The 22,472-nt window shown below is 42.8% G+C and overlaps 1 long non-coding RNA gene across 1 annotated transcript in view; it reads left to right on the top strand.

Moving 5' to 3' along the window:
• The first annotated feature begins 6,094 nt into the window (after nt 1–6,094).
• The window catches only part of LOC127598984 (uncharacterized), a 98,912-nt gene continuing 82,534 nt past the window's right edge, over nt 6,095–22,472 (top strand). Inside the window, exon 1 of the long non-coding RNA XR_007961977.1 lies at nt 6,095–6,235. This is a non-coding gene — a long non-coding RNA (uncharacterized LOC127598984). The remainder of the gene's footprint in view (nt 6,236–22,472) is intronic.

Here is a 22,472-nt window from a genome sequence, read left to right as displayed (position 1 = left end):
CCATTGTGTCAAGTCAAGTCAAGTCAAGAGTATTTATAGAGTACTTTCAAACAACCATTGCTGCATACAAAGTGCTGTACATGGAGCGATTTAACATGCACAATAAACAGTAAGACAAATCGGTAATAAAGGCGGTAGAAAGCACCAAACAGTAAAATCAAGAACAAATTTAAGTCATGCTGAGTCGAACGCCAAAGAATACAAGTGAGTTTTGAGGAGGGCTTTGAAGATGGGCAGCGAGGTTGGTTGAATAAACTTCGCTTGACGATTGCCAATTATTGCAAAGACTGCCTTTTACGAATGCTATGGAAAAAAAATGCTTTGTATTGGTGTTCCAGCTGGTTAAAAGAAGAAAAAAAAAACTAAAAAAAAAAATGCAGCCAGTGAAGCGCACTCGTCATCATGTGAGCAAGAGATGACATTCCGAGCCTCATTCCTTCGAGTTACAGGCCAGGCTGCCTCGGACACGTTAGCGCTCCATTGTCGGGTAATTGAGGTCTTATCACTTGGCGAGATGCGGTCACAAGAAAACAGACAATCAGGCCGGCAGAGCTTTTTCTCAAACGAAGAGATTGCCATCGCCACCGCCGTATGATCGATACGGTGACTCAAAATGCATTTTTTTCACAACCTTTTTTTTTCTTTTTTGGGGTCATGTGACCAGCAGAGGAATTGATCACCCTTGCTATTATTCACAAAGAGCGAAAAGGGACAAAGAGTGCAATCCAGCCCCTAAACATTTTTAAAACCCGAACATACCTGAAACTACGACCCCCGTAAAACAGAGCAGAAGTCATGGTTTTCCATTCCGGGTCCCGGCCTTCCTGTGTGGAGTTTGCTTGTTCTCCCAATGCCTGCGTGGCTTTTCTCCGGGTACTCCGGCGGTCGTCGAAAAAAAAAAAAAGTCCACCGTCAATCACGGGCACATGCTGCACAATATTCATGCCCTTCAATTAATTTCATGTCTCTGACAGCACTTGGTAGCTCCTTCAGCCAGAGACTGTTACACCCGCGCTGCAAGAAGGAGAGATACCGACGCTCGTTCCTACCGACTGCTGTCAGGCTGATGAATAAAAAATAACAATCATAATAATAATAATAATTAAATGATGTGAAGGAAAATTGTAAATAGTACTGCGATTTATCCATTTTGTGTTCGTATTGCATTTAATTGAAAGATGTTTGTTGTTTTCTTCTCTTTATTCTTTCTTCTTTCTAAATACATTCTTGCTGCTGGAGGCTGTAAATTTCCCCAGTGTGGGACGAATAAAGGATATCTTATCTTATCTTTCTGCTAGTTGTTCATGCAAACTACCACCTTGTACAATAGAAATAAACACAACTCCTTGAAACTGTCGGAGTGATCACTAATCATAACATAATTAGGCCTGGCCTCTCTCTCTCTCTCTCTCTCTCTCTCTCTCTCTCTCTCTCTCTCTCTCTCTGGCGCTCGCTCCTTTTTTAATAGAAGCCATGGAAATGTAACACGGCCCCGCTAATGTCAATAAGTGTGTCACTGCATCCCACTGCTCTGTCTCGCCCAATTACATTAAATTAATATGGCATAATTACAGCGAGAAGATTGAAGGAGAAATTTAATGTTTCGCAGCGCCAGGGTGATGGTGATGATTGTGGTGGTGGTGGTAGGGGGGGGGGCTGTGGTAGGGTGTGGGGGGTAACATCGGGACTGGATGAGGGATGGCTTCATTTGGCCTCACTTGACTGCGCTGCGTGTGTGTGTGTGCGTACGTACGCTTTGACGTGCCTGAGTGATGCCGCCGCGCTGATAGCTTGTCAACAAAATTCACATCAGGCGGCGTCGGCGTTAATGAGCATTCTGACGATCCACGCTGCTGACTTTTAATTAATTCCAAGACGACACCTCGTATGACTCGCCGACTAAGTGGTAAAACGCACCATCTTACCCGCGTTGTACACGCAACAGCGGCCATATTTGTCGTGGTAGTTTGACGAAGTTGGATCCGCTGTGTCCTACTGGATGTTGCTTCAGGATGTACCGCGAGATAGTACTAATTCTTCCTGCATAGGATGTCAAAAAAAAAAAACAACAACAACTTGGAACCGGCGGCCCGGTAGTCCAGAGGTTAGCACGTCGGCTTCACAGTGCAGAGGTAGCGGGTTCGATTCCAGCTCGGGTCTCCCTGTGTGGAGTTTGCATGTTCTCCCCGGGCCTGCGTGGGTTTTCTCCGGGTGCTCCGGTTTCCTCCCACATTCCAAAGACATGCGTGGCAGGCTGATTGAACACACTAAATTGTCCCTAGGTGTGAGTGTGAGTGCGAATGGTTGTTCGTCTCTGTGTGCCCTGCGATTGGCTGGCAACCGATTCAGGGTGTCCCCCGCCTACTGCCCGAAGACAGCTGGGATAGGCTCCAGCACCCCCCGCGACCCTAGTGAGGATCAAGCGGCTCGGAAGATGAGTGAATGAATGAACTTGGAACCGACTATATTTAGCTATTTCTCATCCAGCTGTGATTATTTTAACAACGTAACGTCATATGACATTGTAATAACAAATAACACATTTGTTAAAATGGGATTAGACTGCATTGAATCACTTTTCAAATGAACAATCCTGAGAGCGGCTTTATATTAATTTATTTATATTGTTACCCAATCAACAAGACATTACAAAAAAAAAAGTGACCCATTTTTCTTCCCTAGGAGACCGTGAGCATAATTAACAAGCAATTTTATTTTATTTTTTTGGTTTGTTTTTTACTCAGACCGTAAAACTTGACGGGCTCGTGAGTTTTCGTCCATCACTGGAATCGTCGTTAACTCGGTCAGTATCGATGGATCTTCTCAGTCAGTCACTGAGGGACTCCCGTTTTGCTGACGACTGACGGAAACGTACCACGTGCACCAAAGCTATAATGCGCTAATCAAAAGATGAAGAAACAGAAGGATAATGAGATAGCTCGCCGGTGATCTGACCACACATGATAGATTTAGCAGAGTGAGGAGCATGCTTAAAATGACAATAAGGAAGAGAGGCTGGCAGACCGCTGAGATTTAACGACGAGCCTAAAATAGTTGTGACGAACTTCTAATTGAGTGATGGCGAAAGCACCGGTAAAATAATGTTGGCGGAGCGACGCGCTGACAATGGCAGTTTGGGTTTGGTTTGAAACAATGATGGACTGACGGTAACGATCAAGTGGCCGAAATTTTTAATAAAGTCACAAATTTCCAAATCGGTCATAATGTTGTCAGAAACACCGATTTTTTTACCTAAAAATTCCCCCTCCAATACCGAAAAAAATCAATAAAACCAACTTGATGGACAATGTCTTTTCAGATCAGGAATTAGCTCGGTTGTAGTTTTCTTTTAGGCCAACAGAAACGCTTGCTTCAAATCCCTCACCGTTGTCACGGCTACGGCTGAGCGCTTCTCCGATGAATCGGAACCAAACTTGAAGCAGACGCACCGAGGCTGACAGCTCCCAGTCCGTGCGTCTTGTAAAGAAGAGTCGCTTCCTCTGATTGACAGGTCAGTTCAGGCAGGTTAGTGGCGGCTGCGCTCTTGCATATACCTGTTCTCGAGCGTGACGCCCTCCGAGGGAATGAGAGGAGACAATAACGCAGAACTTCCCGCAGAGGAAGCAACTAACAATAAAATAAGACTGAGGTGCCGAAGTGGCCAGTTTACCTCATATAGCATCAATAAGCAACCTGGGCACCTGTCCGTCATCGCCAGTCCTTTCATTCATTCATTCATCTTCCTAACCGCTTGATCCTCACAAGGGTCGCGGGGGGTGCTGGAGCCTATCCCAGCTGTCTTCGGGCAGTAGGCGGGGGACACCCTGAATCGGTTGCCAGCCAATCGCAGGGCACACAGAGACAAACAACCATCCACGCTCACACTCACACCTAGGGACAATTTTTAGAGTGTTCAATCAGCCTGCCACGCATATTTTTGGAATGTGGAAGGAAACCGGAGCACCCGGAGAAAACCCACGCAGGCCCGGGGAGAACATGCAAACTCCACACAGGGAGGCCGGAGCTGGAATCGAACCCGGTACCTCTGCACTGTGAAGCCGACGTGCTAACCACTGGGCTACCGGGCCGCCCTCATCGCCAGTCTGTTAATTTTTTTTTTCCCAAGCCAAACCCAACTATAATCATCAGTCGGTCACTCCTTCATGTCATTTTAACCGTACTCCCGACATCGCTTCCGTCATGACATTTCGCCCGTCTTCCAATCCGTCGATCATTAGGTTGTGTTAACTCACGAGAATGCCTCTCTCGTCAAAAATGACTCAAAACTACTTTCGTATACCTCTTTAGCTCATTAATTAGTTGTTCTCTTACCAGTCTGACTGGACTTGACGCATGATTCCAATAACGTTGACATGTTCCTGTTCTTGGCCTGGCCAGCAGGTGGCAGACTGAGCAGACTTTCTGGCTGCACACCTGCTGCCAATCTTTCAATTACTGAACCTTGTATTTAAGAACCAACAATCTGTTTTCTGGTTGTCGGAGTATTGTTTAGGCCTTGCTGTTTCCATGCTCATAGACTATTCTTGCTCTAGATCTCGTCGTGTTTCGCTTTAGAACTCTCGGTACCAATGGTTTGGTAAGTATTGGATTTTATTTTGTGATTTGGCTTTCTCTTGCGTGTATTTTGATACATTTTTTGTGTTTGTTCTCGCGATCCTTAGTTTCCTCCCTTGCCTTTTGAGCAATCGCTTTTTGTTGTTCGTTTTTTTTTGTGCCCTCTGGTCCTTGTTTTGACCAGCGCTTTATGTTATCTCTTAGTCGTGGCGATTTTTGTATTAAAAACATATTTTTGCAACGGAGACCTTGTTGACGTCTACACTTTGGGGGTCCAAACTTAATTCGGCTTGTCCGAAACGTAACAAACGTGCTGTAATGTCTTTTTGGTGAATACCGCCACCTACTGTATATTCATAGTCAATGCAGTATGCTCAAGTACGCTAACGTTATAACTAACACACACTAGACAGGCGGGGGGCGTGTTTCCGTCGGTCGTCAGCGATATGCGCGTCAGACAGCGACGGAAAAAGAGTTCCGTCGCCGCTTGACATTGTTTGGTAAGTTTGTCAGTCATCATTCGTCAGAAAATTGTCAGTGACGGACTGATGGACTGTCCACCTCTTTTGAGATGTGTGCCTTATTGTGAATTCTAGCGGGCATTTGGATGGTGACTCATTCATTCGCATCGTTCCGGGGGAAAGTGAGCTTTAGTACACAACGACGTGCGGCTGTCAAAACTTTGTATGAAAAAGTGCAATAACACACGCCAATAATCTTGTGTTTTATTTAGTTTTAAAATTGTCATTGTGAGTCCAGCTCGATACTTTTTGAGGGCATGACTTGTGCTACTTGTCACACGCGGGAAAATCAAACCTGATTCATTCCTAATTGTATTTTTTAATCAATCCTGCGTGTGGTCGCAGCGTACAACAGAGTGTTTGTTTGTGGCTGAGCTAATGTATCAAACCCCGGGGTAATTCATTACAATTAGGGGCGACTCATTAAGGTAAGTAATGCTACCGCATCAGACCAACGGCAATCTAATCAAAGACACAAGTCGGGCCTTCACTGGGGGAAATTCATAATGGAGAAGGACAACAAAAGCTAAATGTCATTTGAGGGATGTTTGGAAGCACCTTGTTCTGACTAAATTGTCCCGCAGGACTGACACATGGACTGAGACGGAATAACAATGAATACCGCAGTACACCTCAGATGGGAATCGCGTCTCACTGATTAAGGCCACGGCCAAAAAGAAATCATGTCGATGTATTTCTTATTGGTTTAAAAAAAAAAAAAGCCCATTCGCAAGAAATGTGGGTGTCCACACAGACGCTGCAGTATGTATGTCAGGACTGAGGTGGAAAGCTGCCATACGAATTAAACCAAAACAGAGAACAAAAAGACCGGTTGATGTAAACATGGATTAACAACAATGTTGACGGACTCAAAAAGTAAATTGCGTACACTGATGACGAATTTCCGCCAAGGCCACAAATTATTTCTTATTTGTTAGTAAATTAAAACAAAAAAAAATGCCGATTCGTAAGAAATGTGTGTCTACACAGACGCTGAAATGCTGCAGTATGTATGCCAGGCCAGAGGTGGCGCTGAAGAGCTGCTTTATGAAAGCACCGTTTGATGTAAACATTGACTACCTCTATATACGCTGACGACGAACTTCCGCTTTGGAATCCAAGCCCAAATCGCAACCAAGGTAAGTCCAACATGGTGATCCACAAGTGTTATTCACGTCGTTGATCGTTTGACCGCATGGTTGCACAAGAAACATGTCATCGTCTCAGGAACGATATAATTTGCCGGCGTCGAGTGGAAACTTTTCCTCTTCAAAACAATCTCACTTAGGCAAGCAACGCCCTAAGCACTCACATAAACACAAAATGCATGCTTTTTGAATCACGCGTTTCCATTTTCAACCATTATGATCGGTTGGTAATTTGTAAAAATAACGAACTCACAGGAATTGACAAATAGTATTGATTGCTGGCTTCGGCAGTCCAAAGCAATGCAAACATGCTAATCAAGCTGCTTAAATTCAAGATGCTTTCTCGAGATTAAAAAAAAGTTGTAATGACTATTTGACAAGTTGGTCAATACCATTCCAATTTAAACACCGTTTAAAATGTAACATAACAACAAGAAAATAAGTCCCGATTACATTTACGAATATTTGTATATTTTCCAGGGTCAGTCACACTTGTTTCGTGGGCAATATATTTAATATGATATGTACATTCAAGCATAATTCGACATGGCTCTCCTAATTCAAAATTATACTGTATGGACCTTTTTTTTTCGTAGTCAGCCGTGGAACTTTGTGCAATCCCGTATTGTTGGAGGTGCGTGAATGTGAAGCCATATCGGCGTGTTTGTTGTCGTAAGTGCAGAATATCTGACTGTTTTTTTTCCTGCGGTGACACAGGTGTTAACTGCTACTTAAATTTATATCCATTTTTTTCTTTTCATCTCTACTGATGTTTCAAGAAGAGGTGGATCAATGTTCAATCACTACATATACTTTGTCAGCACCTCAAGTGGGGAGAGGGGGACAACTAAACTAGTTTTCTCTCCATCTGTTGACCAACAGAAGAAAAAGCTCTGACTCAGGCATTGTTAAGCTCCATTAACTGAGAAGATGTCCCTAAAATCTGGACCCCAATTAAGAGCCAACGCTAATTAAGATCATTTTAGAGCTTAGAATGTGCTGACTGAGCTTTGTTGTTGCCGTGACCAAACAGGAATGACATGAACGGACAACAAGCGGAGTCCTCCTGAAGCCGTTAACCCTCCTGTTTGTTTCTTTGTCAAAAATGTTCAATGTTTGATAGCCAATCAAGTTAATATCTCAAGTAAATGGTGTTAAAATGATCAAATCCCCCCCCAAAAAATTAAAAAAACATAACATTCAAAGAAGGCAAATTAAAATAATTAAGATGATCAAAATAAGGAGTACAGATAAAATACCTTCAGTTGACTGATGCCATCGAACTCAGATATCATTGTAGACACTGGTTTTCATTTGAAGAACCCTGCCTTTGAGGTAACCTAAGACTTTTGAGCAGTGTTGTGTAATCCAGCCATATTATGGTACGATGTGCTTTTATATCGTGCTTTTTTTTTTTTTTTTCGGCAATAATTTTTATGGGTTTCTACAGTATACAGCGGCAGGGCCAAAGTGGGACTCATTTTCAGCCTCCAGTTTCAGGGCTGAGTCAGACTAGCCCAATTTATTTTACGACATTTTAATGAAGCTATACAATTGTACCCTTATTAGTGTAGCAATCTAAGATAGCTTAACATTCCAGCGAATGATACTCATATCGTATTTGCTCAAAAAAAAGCATGCAGCCATTTTCTGAACCGCTGATCAAAATGACATTTGAATATGCTGACATGATTGTGATCAGTGTTTCTTTGTATGACAACATAAATAGTCCAGTGGGTAAAAAGAAAAAAATGGACCAATAGTTATGTCTGTCTGTGTGTGTGTGTGTATGTGCATGGCGGATGTATTTATCTATTATGTGTGTGTGTGTATATATATATATATATATATATATATATATATATATATATATATAATTAGATTAGAGAACCTTTATTAGTCTCGCAATGGAGAAATTCCCAATTCACAGCAGCAAAGTTATGAAAGGAAGAAGTAGAACAACAAAATATAGGAGCTGCTGGAAAGGCAGCCACTCTCGCGGCGCCATTTTGGAGTCAAAATAACACAACACAACACATAGGACACAGACAGTCGTGCAATCTTTACCAATTTTCTGCATACACTTTGTTGTCTGAAGCAGTTATAGATGAAAGAGGAGAGGATCAGAGACGTCATGCTGAAAATGTGCACACGTCGGCTATAAGCTAAGTTTTGAAAGCAAACACGAAGCTATAGCGTCCATTGACGAAAAGAGATTAGTTCACTTCTCCTGTCCCACGTAATCCGCTTCAAACTCCAAGCTGCGACTCCCAGTTCCAAATCCGCATCGGCGCTCCACGCTAACGCTCCTTTCTTCTCATCGTCGGCTCCTCAAGACTTACATCCATCCAGTCGTGGCCAAAAAATGCTGAAAAAAGTCCACATCAGGTCCACACGACGTAACAACAAACACAAAGTGACAAAACAAACACAAAAACAACAAAGAAAGCAAGGCTCATGAGAGCACTTGCTGACGGCTGCCTACTCGGGCGCCATCTTGACTTCTATATATATATATATATATATATATAGTTATACACGCATACATATACACACACATTTTTGGGGGGCGCCATGGTGGTCAACTGGTTAGCATGTCCTCCTCACAGTGCATAGTTCGATTCCTGCTTATGTGTGTAGTTTGCATGTTCTCCCCGTGCCTCTGTGGGTTTTCAACGGGTACTCCAGTTTCCTCCCACATTCCAAAAACATGCGTGGCAGATGAATTATTGTTTGCCTTTGTATGCCCTGCGATTGGCTGGCGATCAATTCAGGGTGTAGTCCGCCTACAGCCCGAAGATCTCTGACACACCCGCGACACAGGAGAGATGGAGAGAGAGAGAGCGTGAAATCCAGATTACTCACTCCAGACCTGTGCAGGTTTTCCTCGATTTACCATAACGCAACATGGGCTTTGAGAGATGAGCCGTTGTTTGAGTAAATTGAAAAGAATACAAGAATCAAGGACCTTCCAATATTTTAATTAATATTTGTCTCGATTTAATTAATCATTTCAAAATTGGATCACGAACCTCCACAAAAAAGAAATGGACTTGAACAATGACCACAGATATTCTTCTAAATGTCGGAGAGGAAGTGTGTAGCGCCCTCGCAGGTGGTGGAAACTTCGGCAGATGGCATCTGCAGCTGTTCCCAGGTAGACGAGCCGGCAGGAGATTGGCCGGCATTCCCTCCGGAAGCGAGGCCCATCTCTGCGGGAAGTCCCGGATCGCGATATGCCACGCTGACGGGCAACCTCGCCGAAGCAAAGCTTTCATACTACAGCCCCGTTTTCAACCGTGTGCTCGAACCGCCAAGTGAGGCGCGAGAGACGCACTTCTTATTCAATATATTCCGATCGTGACGCACGCTACCTGGCGTAGCGGGGAGTTCAGAAATGACACGGGTGGTGACATTGGAGTCTCAATAATAGAACAGGACGTGACAACTCACGGAAACGAGTGACAACTCAAGGAAACAAGTTTATTGCCATTTGAAATCCCGAGGAGTCAGCAAATCACCTAAGCTAATAATAAAATTAATAAGAGGCGCTTGAGACTTCAAAGGCGGGGGAAAAAAAAATCATAACTTTGTTTTGACACTCCAAAGACAGAAGTTCAACTTTCACACAGACTCTCAAATAACTTTGAGTCCACAATTAGAATGATATTGTCTTTTTATTTATTTATTTATTTTTTTTATGTCACTCTTAATTTGCCCAGATGGTGAGTTTCAATAAAAGTTGGGGGTGGTGGTTTGGAACAGTGATTTTATTTTATTTTATTTTATTTTTTTACAAATATGTAAGATCATGTCGTTCCAAGGAGAATTTTAATGTTCACTAACTCACCCTATGGTGTTAAATTTTAGAATGTCATTTACGAGATTTTTTTTTTTTTGTGGGTGACTTTTTTTTAATGCAACCATCTTAATCATTTCAAATTATGAATTGCTATTTGTTTGTTATATCAGCTATAACACATTTTATACGATCCCTAAACACATTTTTTGTCATGATTTAAAAAAACAAAATGTAATCAATAACATCATTGTGTGACTAAATGTTACGTTTTATTCTAGATTTAAAACATGTATTTTTGTGACTTGGCATTCATGACAAAGTTCGAGAGCCAATACGTCTTTCATTAATTCAGGTTATTGCATAATTAATTTCCTTAATGGTAATGATGCTTGTAGGTCAATGCTTTTATAGTAATAAAGCATGATAAAATGTTACAGCAACGATAAGTTTGAACTTTTTTTTTTTGTTTTCAGCCCATCATGTTTTTCTTTGCAATAAGGTCTAAAATCTATGTCAACTTATTACACCAAATTATACCACATATTAAGTGAGGGCCCAGCAGATCTGCAATTATTTGGTCAATCTTTGGTTATACAATGAACAAAGAAACATTTTGTTCTTCACCCTGCTAGCTGGTTGTAGTTGATTCACAACAAGGTAAAAAAAATAATTGAAAAATTAATAAATCCAAAAATATGATATCGAGTCAAACCTGATGAAATGACTTCTCATATCCGTCAATATTTTTTTCAAGCTCGTACATGTTACAAAAATACAAAAAAAATGTGTACATCTGTAAACTATGTCTTAAAATACCCCACACTCTAACAAGGTTGTCATGGTTACAATTTGCTGTATGTATGCTAAGAAACCTTGGCGGAGGTCTCCACTTTGCCACTGTATTTATCAATACCTTTGTTTGTTTTGCTTTTTTCCATTATTGCGGTTTTGCTCTTAAGTGTGAAAGCAGGCCAGGGACAATGCAAAGTCACGTTTTATCGCTGGGATAATAAAATAAAAATAAAAAACATAAAATGCATAACAAGTGAGCCACGTTTGAAAAGAAACATCAAGGAAGAGTGCATGTCCGATAAACATCAATGTCAAATAGGAGAATTCTGCTGCCTTCCTCATATTTTCTGCTCGATACAAACGAGCGCCAGAGATAAATAAGAGACTCACTTCACTTTGTGTGTGGCGTCGTTAGTTGCGTTGCATTCTGCTCAGATAATTTTGCTCTCATCACATGTTTGGAATTATTCAAAGAAGGCAATTATCTTAGTTATTTTCCGCCACCGTGACTGAAGAGCCCGAGCAGCCAGCCCCCCCCACCCCCCACCCCAAAGTACGATATCATATGTCATAATCACACAATTTACAACATTTGCCCATATGCGTGTTGACGTCTGAGCGTCGCGGTGCGGAAAATTGCAACGGCGTTCTATAATGGCACTGGCAGGGAAAGCAAAAAGAATGAATCGATTAATCAACTGCAACTCACAAGCAAGTAACGTTACAACTGTAATTACCACCAAGGTTCTGTTAAGTATTTTATTTGTTATTTTGCTTTCTGGCTCTCACGGTTTCAAGGCATTGATGGACGCGTCACTCAAATGTGATAAAGTGATCAGAATTGCTTCCTTTCGTAACTCATTTACCACCAGCTCAGTTCAAATGAATCTTTGCGCTCTATAGCCGTCCGTCAATGGCATTGAATCCGCTGACAGTTTTTTTTTTTTAAGACGTTTTGTGTTCATTCATTCATTCATCTTCCGAGCTGCTTGATCCTCACTAGGGTCGCGGGGGGTGCTGGAGCCTATCCCAGCTGTCTTCGGGCAGTAGGCGGGGGACACCCTGAATCGGTTGCCAGCCAATCGCAGGGCACACAGAAACGAACAACCATTCACACTCACACCTAGGGACAATTTAGAGTGTTCAATCAGCCTGCCACGCATGTTTTTGGAATGTGGGAGGAAACCGGAGCACCTGGAGAAAACCCACGCAGGCCCGGGGAGAACATGCAAACTCCACACAGGGAGGCCGGAGCTGGAATCGAACCCGGTACCTCTGCACTGTGAAGCGGACGTGCTAACCATTGGACTACCGGGCCGCAGACGTTTTGTGTTGCTAACAGCAATTCCAACACCTTGTTCCATTGGTTGTTTTGATCGTGAAATGAGATATTGACTCGTAGTCGTAAACCACAATGTGATTGGACATCCCATCTCAGTTCAATGCCCCCGCCCGTCCCTTTGCACGAATGTAAACGTGTTACAATGGCACGAAAAATTCATAGGTTATAGGACCAGGTTGTGCCAGCAGAAATGCGGTAGAGAGGTTACGATTAGCTAAGCAGGTACGCATGTATTCACGTTTGTGCGCCATAAGCAGCTCAGGAGGCAAGTTTATGCACATTTGCAAGAGTAATTTCGAAAACATGAGGAGAAAATGCAATGACTTAAAAAAAAAAAATACAGGGATGGCCCAATTCTTTCTTTTTGCTGTGAAGAGTCCCATCATTTCTTGTTTTTTAATCGGACTGGAACTGTCTGTGGTACCCAAGTCGGACTGGAGCTATCCATGGTAGAAAGAATAGTCTTCATGCGAAACCAGAGTGATTCACGACACCTCATGAAACAGTGGGTGTCAAAAATCACATGACTGAACAAAGTAAGGAATAAAGCTGAAAAATTAGTCTTTAGTGGTTCCGATGATGCTAGACTTGTGGTAGTAATCAGATTTTATGGTTTAGTTTGGTTAAAATTTGGGGGGGTTAAAGGTCACGGCTACATGGCTCTGATCGCTAGCTGCAAGCGACTGCTGATCGCTGTCAACACTGCATATTAAACGTAAGCTCCTTTGACTTTAAAAAAAAATGTGGTTGTGAGACTGGCAAAATGTGCAGCCTGTCGTGTACACCATCAGAAAATCTATAATAATAACACACAAACACACACACAACTTTTTTTGTTTTTCCCCTATAGTCCGGGTGAAGGACTTGGGATTCCATGTTTTTTTTGGGTTTTTTTTGAGAGGTGGTCGGTGTCAGATCGGGGTTAAGGTTATCCTCGCTAGTGGGCAGAGCAATGGCCGGCCGAGTTGTCGGCCAATAGTTCGAGTCCATGATGCTGGGAACTGTTTTGTGAAAGTTCTGATGATCCTTTTTTTTTTTTTTTTGAATTCCGCAAGGTTCTGCATTCCTTTGTGTTGTCCAACAATAAATCGAGTGGCTGCCTGCGGTCTTTTGGGCCCCCGAATATTACTCTGTGCCGTGACGAGCTTCCGCAGCTTCTCCTGTAATTAATCCGGGGTTTTTTTTTCTTTTTTTTTTTGCGGTCCGTCGAGCCTGCTGCTTAAGAAGCGACGGATGCGCCGAAATGACGTCCTCCCTGGTGAAAGTAAAGTGGAGGCAATAAGGCGCGACTAATAGTCGTGACGCATGCCGACGTGACCGCGGATCCCCGTAGACCGGCGGCCCGCTTCGCGGATTTTATTGCCATTGTTTCACTCTCGCTTTTCGTTCAGGTAACATCACCCCACATTTAATGTATCTGGTTTGACGATTTGCCAAGAAGCACACTGATATTTTTTTTTTTTTATTGATTTTTTTTGGGTGGTCCCGCTGATATGTGCTACACGATTGCTAAAATAGCCAAGATTAGAGATCAGATTTTGAGCCTTCCTATGGCAGAATTTAGACTAGATTTGGACTCATTTGTGGTGTAAACACTGTGAAAACCACAGCGCTATCTGGTGGTCGCAACCAAGAATTGAATTTGAAGTTGATTGATCCCACTAGTTGTACTCATGGCATGTGTCACGATTACGGACTCAACATGCTGATAGCAAGTTGTTTGTTTGGTCACTTGACAAGAGACATCAGTCGTTCGCCACATCCTTTTTTTTTTTGACACTCACTTTAAGACGAATGGCCGCAGTGGATGTGCGACCCTCTGGTGTGTTTAATAAATTAGACATTGATGAATTTGTTAGGTCACCATCAACCAATGGCTTCATTAAATGTCAGTCTCGCCGGGCCATCAATTATTCACATTCCACCCCGATGTTGAGCAGTTAAATTGCTCACCAAGTTGACGACAGACTGCAAAGTCCTGATATTAGAAAGTTAAGTGACACATTATACGGTAGAGAAAAAAAAAACAACTAAAAATTATCTTTGCTGTCTGACTTTGGTTTGAGTTACTGAGCATGAGGATGAAAAATCCGTGTCAATTTAAAATCATGTTGCGGTTTAAGCCCCACCCATTTTTGGTTCCCTCCCCCCGATCGTGGTGTTGTCATTCATTCCTAGGAAGTCCAATATCAGAGCACTGAGTATGATGGTGAAAAACAAGCAATTGGCACGCTACACTTGCACCACGTGAATATTTATGTGAGTGCCCAATCCTGGGGAGCCAGGTTGTGTTTTTTTTTTTCATACTTTATGTACAGTATCTGCTGCCTGCTGATATATCTCCCGGCACAACTTTTCCAGATTGCCTCATCTATCATTTGAACTCGCATGTATAAAAATTTGCAATCCCTGCATCGGTCGCACTGTGGCAAGTGCAATCTGGAGGTTTTGTTGTTGGCAGGCTAAGGGAGGCCAAGAGGAGTACGAGGAGCCCCCCCGCTCCCTCAGAAATTTAAGAACAATTTTATTTATTTTTTTATTTCCACATTCACTATGCCAAGTGGACGCGAGTGTAAAAATGAATGCAAATCCTCCCAGCGGTGTGAATGCTAATCTACCGTATAAGTGTCGTCGTATCATCCGTTCATATTAGCATGTAGCGAAGAACCCATTTGTGTGATATTTATTTTAACTTTCTATTCTTGAAGTATTTTGTTGTCACTTATTAACAAAAAAAATGAGAGTCACTCTCCGTTTTTGTGGCTCTATTATGGATCACTTCTTACAAATTATTCCGTTCAACGCTATTTTGAAGGTGGTTGTCGTGATGAATACCTCGTTGGAAAATGGATCACATAAATCATTTTAGAACAGTGGACCTTATTTTTGTTTTGGTTTTTAACAGTTTCTGACTGATTTTTTTTCTTTTTTTTTTTGGTGTTCTGTTTGTGTCTTCCACCTGCTGCCAAGCAATTTAGTGTTTGATATTTCGGCTCTAAGTAAATCAGGCACTTCGAGCCGGATACGGGCGATATCACCTTGGAGACCATGAAACAACTCTTTGTGCACTCCATCCTTTGAGCTACTTGGGGCATGTTGACCAAAAACATTTTACCTTTCATCTTTTCCTGCCTGGCCATTATTTTATCCCATAAGGTGGCCCCAACAGCCCATTAAAAAGAAGTAAGAAAACCTTTATTTGTCTCACAATGGAGAAATTCTGAATTTACAGCAGCAAAATTGTGTTAGGGATAAAGTAGAAGACAAAAAGGATAAAAATAAAATAATTTAAGCATATATAAAATATAAATATATATATCAGCATATATACAAATGACTATATTTGAATTAGTTTTTTTTCTAAATAAACTGCCATTTCATTTGGTGTCAATCTTGGAATTGTTTGGTTGGTGGACTGAAAAGAAAATTACAAAAAAACCCCCAAACATTTTCAATTTTATGTAAATCTTTGTAATTATTTCCCCCCCTTTAATTGTTATTCCCATCCGGAATGAATAATCAAACAGTCATTGTTGTCCTATAAGATTAACCTTCTGTGTGTACATATAAGTATGTGAAATGAAATAATGGTCCAGCATGTCAATCGTCCGCGGAAGTGCAAATCAGGACCACTCCAAAGGTTGATAAACAAACTCAACTCGTCGGCAGCCGTCCTTTTCTCTTTCTCTCTCTTTTGTGAATTTTATGACATTGTGCCAAACACTTCTCTAATTGATTGAAGAATATTTAAATCAATCAGAGCACCGCGATTGAGTTACTTTCAAGGACATGTGGTCAGCAACGGAACAACAATCAACACCGACGATTATTGTTATTGTTGTGACGTGTCGGATCCTTTTACCACCCGTGCTTGTTTATTATCTCCTCTTCAGAACGAAGGGGATTTCTAATTAGCTGAGATGATGGAAGCAGCATGAGGTCAAACAAACGCTTGTCTTTTCAGAGTCGCCGTGGCAAGAATCCTTTGATTTTGAAGGGTACAGCCGAGTTGAGTGGATCAAAACTCAAGCCGTAGTACAAACTGTCAGACTACGCTCAATGAATGCTTACTTTGAGGACTGCACGGTATGGGCATGTTCATCCCTGGTGACAATTTCCGCCGCCTGGAATTAAAAAAAAAAAAGATTAATAAAGTAACCGGGTTCGATTCCAGCTCCGGCCTCCCTGTGTGGAGTTTGCATGTTCTCCCCGGGCCTGCGTGGGTTTTCTCCGGGTGCTCCGGTTTCCTCCCACATTCCAAAAACATGCGTGGCAGGCTGATTGAACACTCTAAATTGTCCCTAGGTGTGAGTGTGAGTGCGAATGGTTGTTTGTTTCTGTGTGCCCTGCGATTGGCTGGCAACCGATTGAGGGTGTCCCCCGCCTACTGCCTGGAGACAGCTGGGATAGGATCGAGCACCCCCGCGACCCTAGTGAGGATCAAGCGGCTCGGAAGATGAATGAATGAATTAATAAAGTAAAAATCTGATCCTGACATCGGTTTTACTTGGCGACATGAAGTAATTCCCAAAAAGGTCTCGCCCAGAAAAGGGCTCATGACACATTGCCAAGGTCTTGAAATATCCACATCCCAAGCCAGTTCCACTTGGCAACCCCCCAGCATCATGAGTAGACCCACAAAAAACTCCCGAGAACCCATTTTTTAAAAGTCTCCCGAGTCTCTTGTCTGTTGTTTGTTGTACGCTAACCAGATGCTAACCACATTTCGAAAAACCTGTTTAAGCTTGACCAAACATCTTGAAAATTCAGTCTTCAACTTTGCTAGTCATTTCAATGATACTTCTCAAGACGCCAGGGTGCAAAACAGACTCATTTGGTTTCAAGTTGCCCGTTTAGGATGCTTTTGGAGTCCTTTGAATACATATAACTACAAAATTGAACACACGTGTACGAGACTTACGGCTGATGACAATGAATTTTTATCAGAGTGTATGGGCTTAGCATGGCCTGCTATTTTGATGACTCGCCATTAAAACGCAAAACCGGCCAAACGGAGCATTTCAGCAAATGAGAACCCGACTGATTTTTAATGCGGCCCTTAAATACCGGATGAGCCTCGCGTGTTAATTCTGCGTTCAAAGCGGTCTCGGCGGAAAGCGCGTGAAAGCAACAGCAGCAGCTGCGGCGGCGATGCGGCCCGTCGCCCGCCGCTGAGGAGGGAGGTCATCTGGCAACGCTTGAATCAACATCCCAAACGCAGCAGCTCCATCAAGCACATTAAAGTTGCCTTTCTTTGGCTTCTCCCGCAGGCTTTGCCGGGGGGGGGAAACGGCGCACTCGCATGCGGGAGCCGCAAACGTTACACAGGTGAGCTCATGCTAATGATGCTTTCATTAAGATGAGATTTTATCACACCGGCAGGACTTCAAGCGGCTTTTATGTGTAGAATATCTGCGGAAACAAAAATGTCGGGTTCCTCATTTTAGTGGTAGCAGTCCACCAGTGGCCTCTGGAGGTTTTCCGATCATTGCTAATTGCCAGCTTTGGCTAGCACGGAGTAGGCCCATGAAATAGTCGAAGCCACTGTTCAAAAAGACACAGGAAGTCTGGCATTTTGGTCGGAAGTGGACATTTTCGGGTCATTTCAGTTATACGGGATTTTGTGGATGGCGAACGAATTGGAACCACAATTACGAGGAAGACGGATGACACAAAAATAGCAATGTTTTAGTTTACATCAAGGCATCTTCATTGTGTCTTTTAGGGGGTAATTGTGTTTTTTTCCCCCTCTGGGCTATTCCCATCCATCCATCCATTTTCTGAACCGCTTAATCCTCACTAGGGTCACGGGGGGTGCTGGAGCCTATCCCAGCCGTCTTCGGGCAGTAGGCGGGGGACACCCTGGATCAGTTGCCAGCCAATCGCAGGGCACACAGAGACGAACAACCATCCACGCTCACATTCACACCTAGGGACAATTCAGAGCGTCCAATCGGCCTACCATGCATGTTTTTGGAATGTGGGAGGAAACCGGAGCACCCGGAGAAAACCCACGCAGGCCCGGGGAGAACATGCAAACTCCACACAGGGAGGCCGGAGCTGGAATCGAACCCGGTACCTCTGCACTGTGAAGCCGACGTGCTAACCACTGGACTACCGGGCCGCCTGGGCTATTCCCAATCTTCTCTATTATCGGACAGGCGTCAAACATGTCAACTCGTTTAAAGTGTGAATCCTCGCTCAGCACCAAAAAGATGGCGCAGACGCAAGAACAAACATCATTTAGCGACTTTCGGGGTTGAGTGACCGCTGGCGCGTCTGGCTGCCTCTGCTCAACCCGTTCTGTGTTTTATTGTTTTTGTTCCTGATTGTAAAGTGTCCTTGGGTGTCTTGAAAGGCGCTTATAAATAAAATGTATTATTATTATTTATTGATACCAAATTCAAACTGTGCGTGTCCGCATCATCTGCTTAACTCGAAAGAAGACAAACCAAAGTTTTTGCAACAGATTTTTCGAAATGAACAAATGAAAATTGCTTAGTTAGTAATTGACAAAATCTGTTCTCATTTACACAAAAGATAAAGCTACTTACTGAACCGAACGCTATAGTTTAAAACCAAAGTAAGCTCCCAAACGGTGATTTTTTTTGCAACGCTGTTCCATCCCTGGTGTATTTCAATCCCCACGTTGTCGGCGCGTCTGCGGCGTACGTGAACGAGCGCGCAGACGGCGACAGCTCGGCGAGGACGCCATCAAGGCAATTAAGGTGCAACTCGTCACCGAGCGCTTCCTCGCTGTCAGGGAGCCCGACTGCGCGGCCCGCATGTTTAATTCATGTCCAAATAAAAGCTTTCAAAACAAAGACAAATTTGTGTGGCTTGGCTTGCCGCTGGAGTAAAAAAAAAAAAACGCAAAAAAATGAAATAAAATAACGATTGACACTTTGAGTGCGGCGACGTCCCTCACCGGCGTGCTTCTTTTCCGACAAACTTTCTCCCGCCTCTCCAATTAGAATGACTTTTAGATGGGTGTCAAGCGGCATCTCGTTTCCAGGGAGAGAGAGCTGCTGGAAAATAAAGCTTGTTGTTACTCCCTTTGCCGCGCAATTATAGCCATTTTTTCGTCACTCCCCTTACAAGATTATTAGCGCACTAAATGTATTTTTAAGACCGTGAGCTTTTTTGCTGGAATGACTCTCAAAACTCCTCAAAGTGAAACCCTCTCCAATTACGCGGTTTCATTTCACCTCCTCGACTGCTTTCGCTTCACCATTTTTTTTTTTAAATCTCGACTTTCTGCAGTCACTTTACAAAGCTGAATAACTCGATAAACTTAAGCATTGAAATTCTGCAGATGACGCAAGCTAAATGCCAGGAAACCAAACCAACAAACCCCAAAATAGCAGTGAAAGCACACAAAGTTTGGGAGTGTTCACAGCCTCGAAACATTTCGCTTCATTTAATGAATTGTACATTTTTCAGAGCCGCGGCCAAGAGACTGATGAGGTATTGGCAGTTGCTGAAGAAGAAGTCATCCGATATGTGTTCAAGCTATTGAAACCAGGTCCAAAATGCATTTTCAAGAATATTTGGTGACACGCTCCGTCAATCCGCAATGACGAAAAATAAAACGAATTATTGATTGATTTTAGTATCGGCTATCTGTCTTTTATATGTGGATCAAATATAGGAGCAATTTGAAAAAGAAATCTCTTTGTCAAGTTCTGCTTTGAGAGGCAACCTGGAAATGGTTGAAATGACTCACAAATTGGTTTTTGGGCATTTTTTGGAGGGTGACTTTTTGGATCAGAGAACTCATGATGGTCAACACGACCACATTTTGCAGAGTGAAACAATTTTCAAAGGATGAATTAAAAAAAAATTCGACTGACCAATTTAGGCGGATATCAAACTAAAATGGCAGACTTCCTGTGTGTGTGCTTTTTTTTCCCGGCTTTTTCATAGGTCTACTCATGACTTGGAACCAACATCCATCCATTTTTTTTTCCGGTATATGAAGTAAAAAAAAATTATACGGAGCCAATTTAGGCGGATATCAAACTAAAATGGCAGACTTCCTGTGTGTGTGCTTTTTCATAGGTCTACTCATGACTTGGAACCAACATCCATCCATTTTTTTTTTCCGGTACTGCTTCGCTTCTCTAACATCGTGGGTGTGCTGGGGCCTCACCCGGCTGACTTTCCGCGAGCTATGCTACACCCTGAACTGGCCCGCCAGCCAATCGCTAGGCCTATATCGCCAATCAAGTCAAGTCAAGAGTATTTCTAGAGCACTTTCAAACAGCCATCGCTGCATACAAAGTGCTGTACATGGAGCGATTTAACATACACAATAAAAACAGTAAGACGAATCGGTAATAAAGGCGGTAGAAAGCACCAAGCAGTAAAATCAAGAACAAATCTAAGTCAAGTCAAGTCAAAGAGTATTTCTCGAGCACTTTCAAACAGCCATCGCTGCATACAAAGTGCTGTACATGGAGCGATTTAACATACACAATAAACAGTAAGACGAATCGGTAATAAAGGCGGTAGAAAGCACCAAGCAGTAAAATCAAGAACAAATCTAAGTCAAGTCAAGAGTATTTCTCGAGCACTTTCAAACAGCCATCGCTGCATACAAAGTGCTGTACATGGAGCGATTTAACATACACAATAAACAGTAAGACGAATCGGTAATAAAGGCGATAGAAAGCACCAAGCAGTAAAATCAAGAACAAATCTAAGTCAACTCAAGTCAAGTCAAGAGTATTTCTAGAGCACTTTCAAACAGCCATCGCTGCATACAAAGTGCTGTACATGGAGCGATTTAACATACACAATAAACAGTTAGACGAATCGGTAATAAAGGCGGTAGAAAGCACCAAGCAGTAAAATCAAGAACAAAATCAACCAATTCACACACACAGCCGCCGACCATTTAGAGTTTTCATTTAAACGCGACTTCTGAACTATGAAGCGGATGGACTAACCGGTCCACTAGCATGCTGCGACACGCAACAAGCATCAGAGAATGACAGTTTCGACTGAGCAAACATGATGAACCCGGTAACTACTAACGAGGCCTTCTGACAAAAAGGGCAGCTGCTGTCACCCCAACATGGGCTGCCTCGAGACCGGAAATTTCAAATTGATGATAGGATCACATGGAGCAGTCTGCTCTGGTCGGTTCCCGTGATCGGCATTTTGGACTGCCGTGTTTAATGGATGCTCATTTAAAGCGTTTTAAGCGGTGGAGGTTCTGCCCGTGTTCCTCAAACGTTATCATCATCATCATCATCATCCGCTCTCCTCTCGCGTCAGATATGTGCGCAGAGGCCAACCACCCGACAGCTTCGCGCGTTCATTAACACGTTTTTCTGACTCGCGGCGCTGAGACGACGACGATTAGCGATCTGCTGATTCGGCGCTTTGCGGCGATCCGGACGGAGAAGCCCCTGCGCCCCTCTGCCTCGCTGGTAATCTCCCGCCGCGTTTACATGACTCGGACAGCCAGTCGACAGCGGTTGATTTCAAGCCGCAAATGCACTCGGGCTAATTAGCAGCGCTGTTGTCGTATTTGACCATTCATCACGCTGTGTTCGGCAAGGCTTTCGGGCCTTTCGGTGATTAGTTGTTGTTGTTAAAACTTGTGCACGCAAGTGGGGTAAAGTATTAGGATGGGAATGTAAAGGCGGTGTATTATGCCCCCCCCCCCACCTCCCGTCCGGCCCCCCAAACAGTGGCTTTTTAAATGATTGTCTGCAAATAGTTGGGTCTCTTGAGTGACGACACACCCCTTACAGTGTGAAATTAAACAAATGCATCTTTTCACGAAAATGTAAGGTCAGAAAATGTGTCTGAAAGCAAATAAGATGGATCAGATGGTCGAGCATAAACTCGACCATCTGTGTGAGACTTCAGCCAATCTCGTGAGAAATCGGCGAAACTTAAGAAACTTCAAAATAATGTATTTTGCTCGAGACAATTATTACATTTCAAAACACTTGGTTGATGTTACTTATAATATTAGAAAGAAAAATTATTTAAAAAAATACATTAAAAAAAATTAAAAAATAAATAATAAATTTTCACCAAAATCTATTTGAACATCTCTACTTATGCTCTAAAAATGTCACTATAAGCGGAAATTAGATTTTTTTTTCTTTTTCTTTTATTTTTCATGCTGCCTGTTTAAAAAAACAAAATTGTAATAAAACAAAGTCATAAAGGTGTTTAATTTTGAGCCAAGACACCCAAGGACGCTAAGCTCCACCTACACAAGGACCGGAGTATCGCACTGATGTGCCTACACCGCAGTGCTTGTTGGCCAT

The sequence above is a fragment of the Hippocampus zosterae genome, chromosome 4 (genome assembly GCF_025434085.1).
Source record: "Hippocampus zosterae strain Florida chromosome 4, ASM2543408v3, whole genome shotgun sequence".
NCBI lineage: Eukaryota > Metazoa > Chordata > Actinopteri > Syngnathiformes > Syngnathidae > Hippocampus > Hippocampus zosterae.
This window is presented reverse-complemented; position numbering and strand designations above follow the sequence as displayed.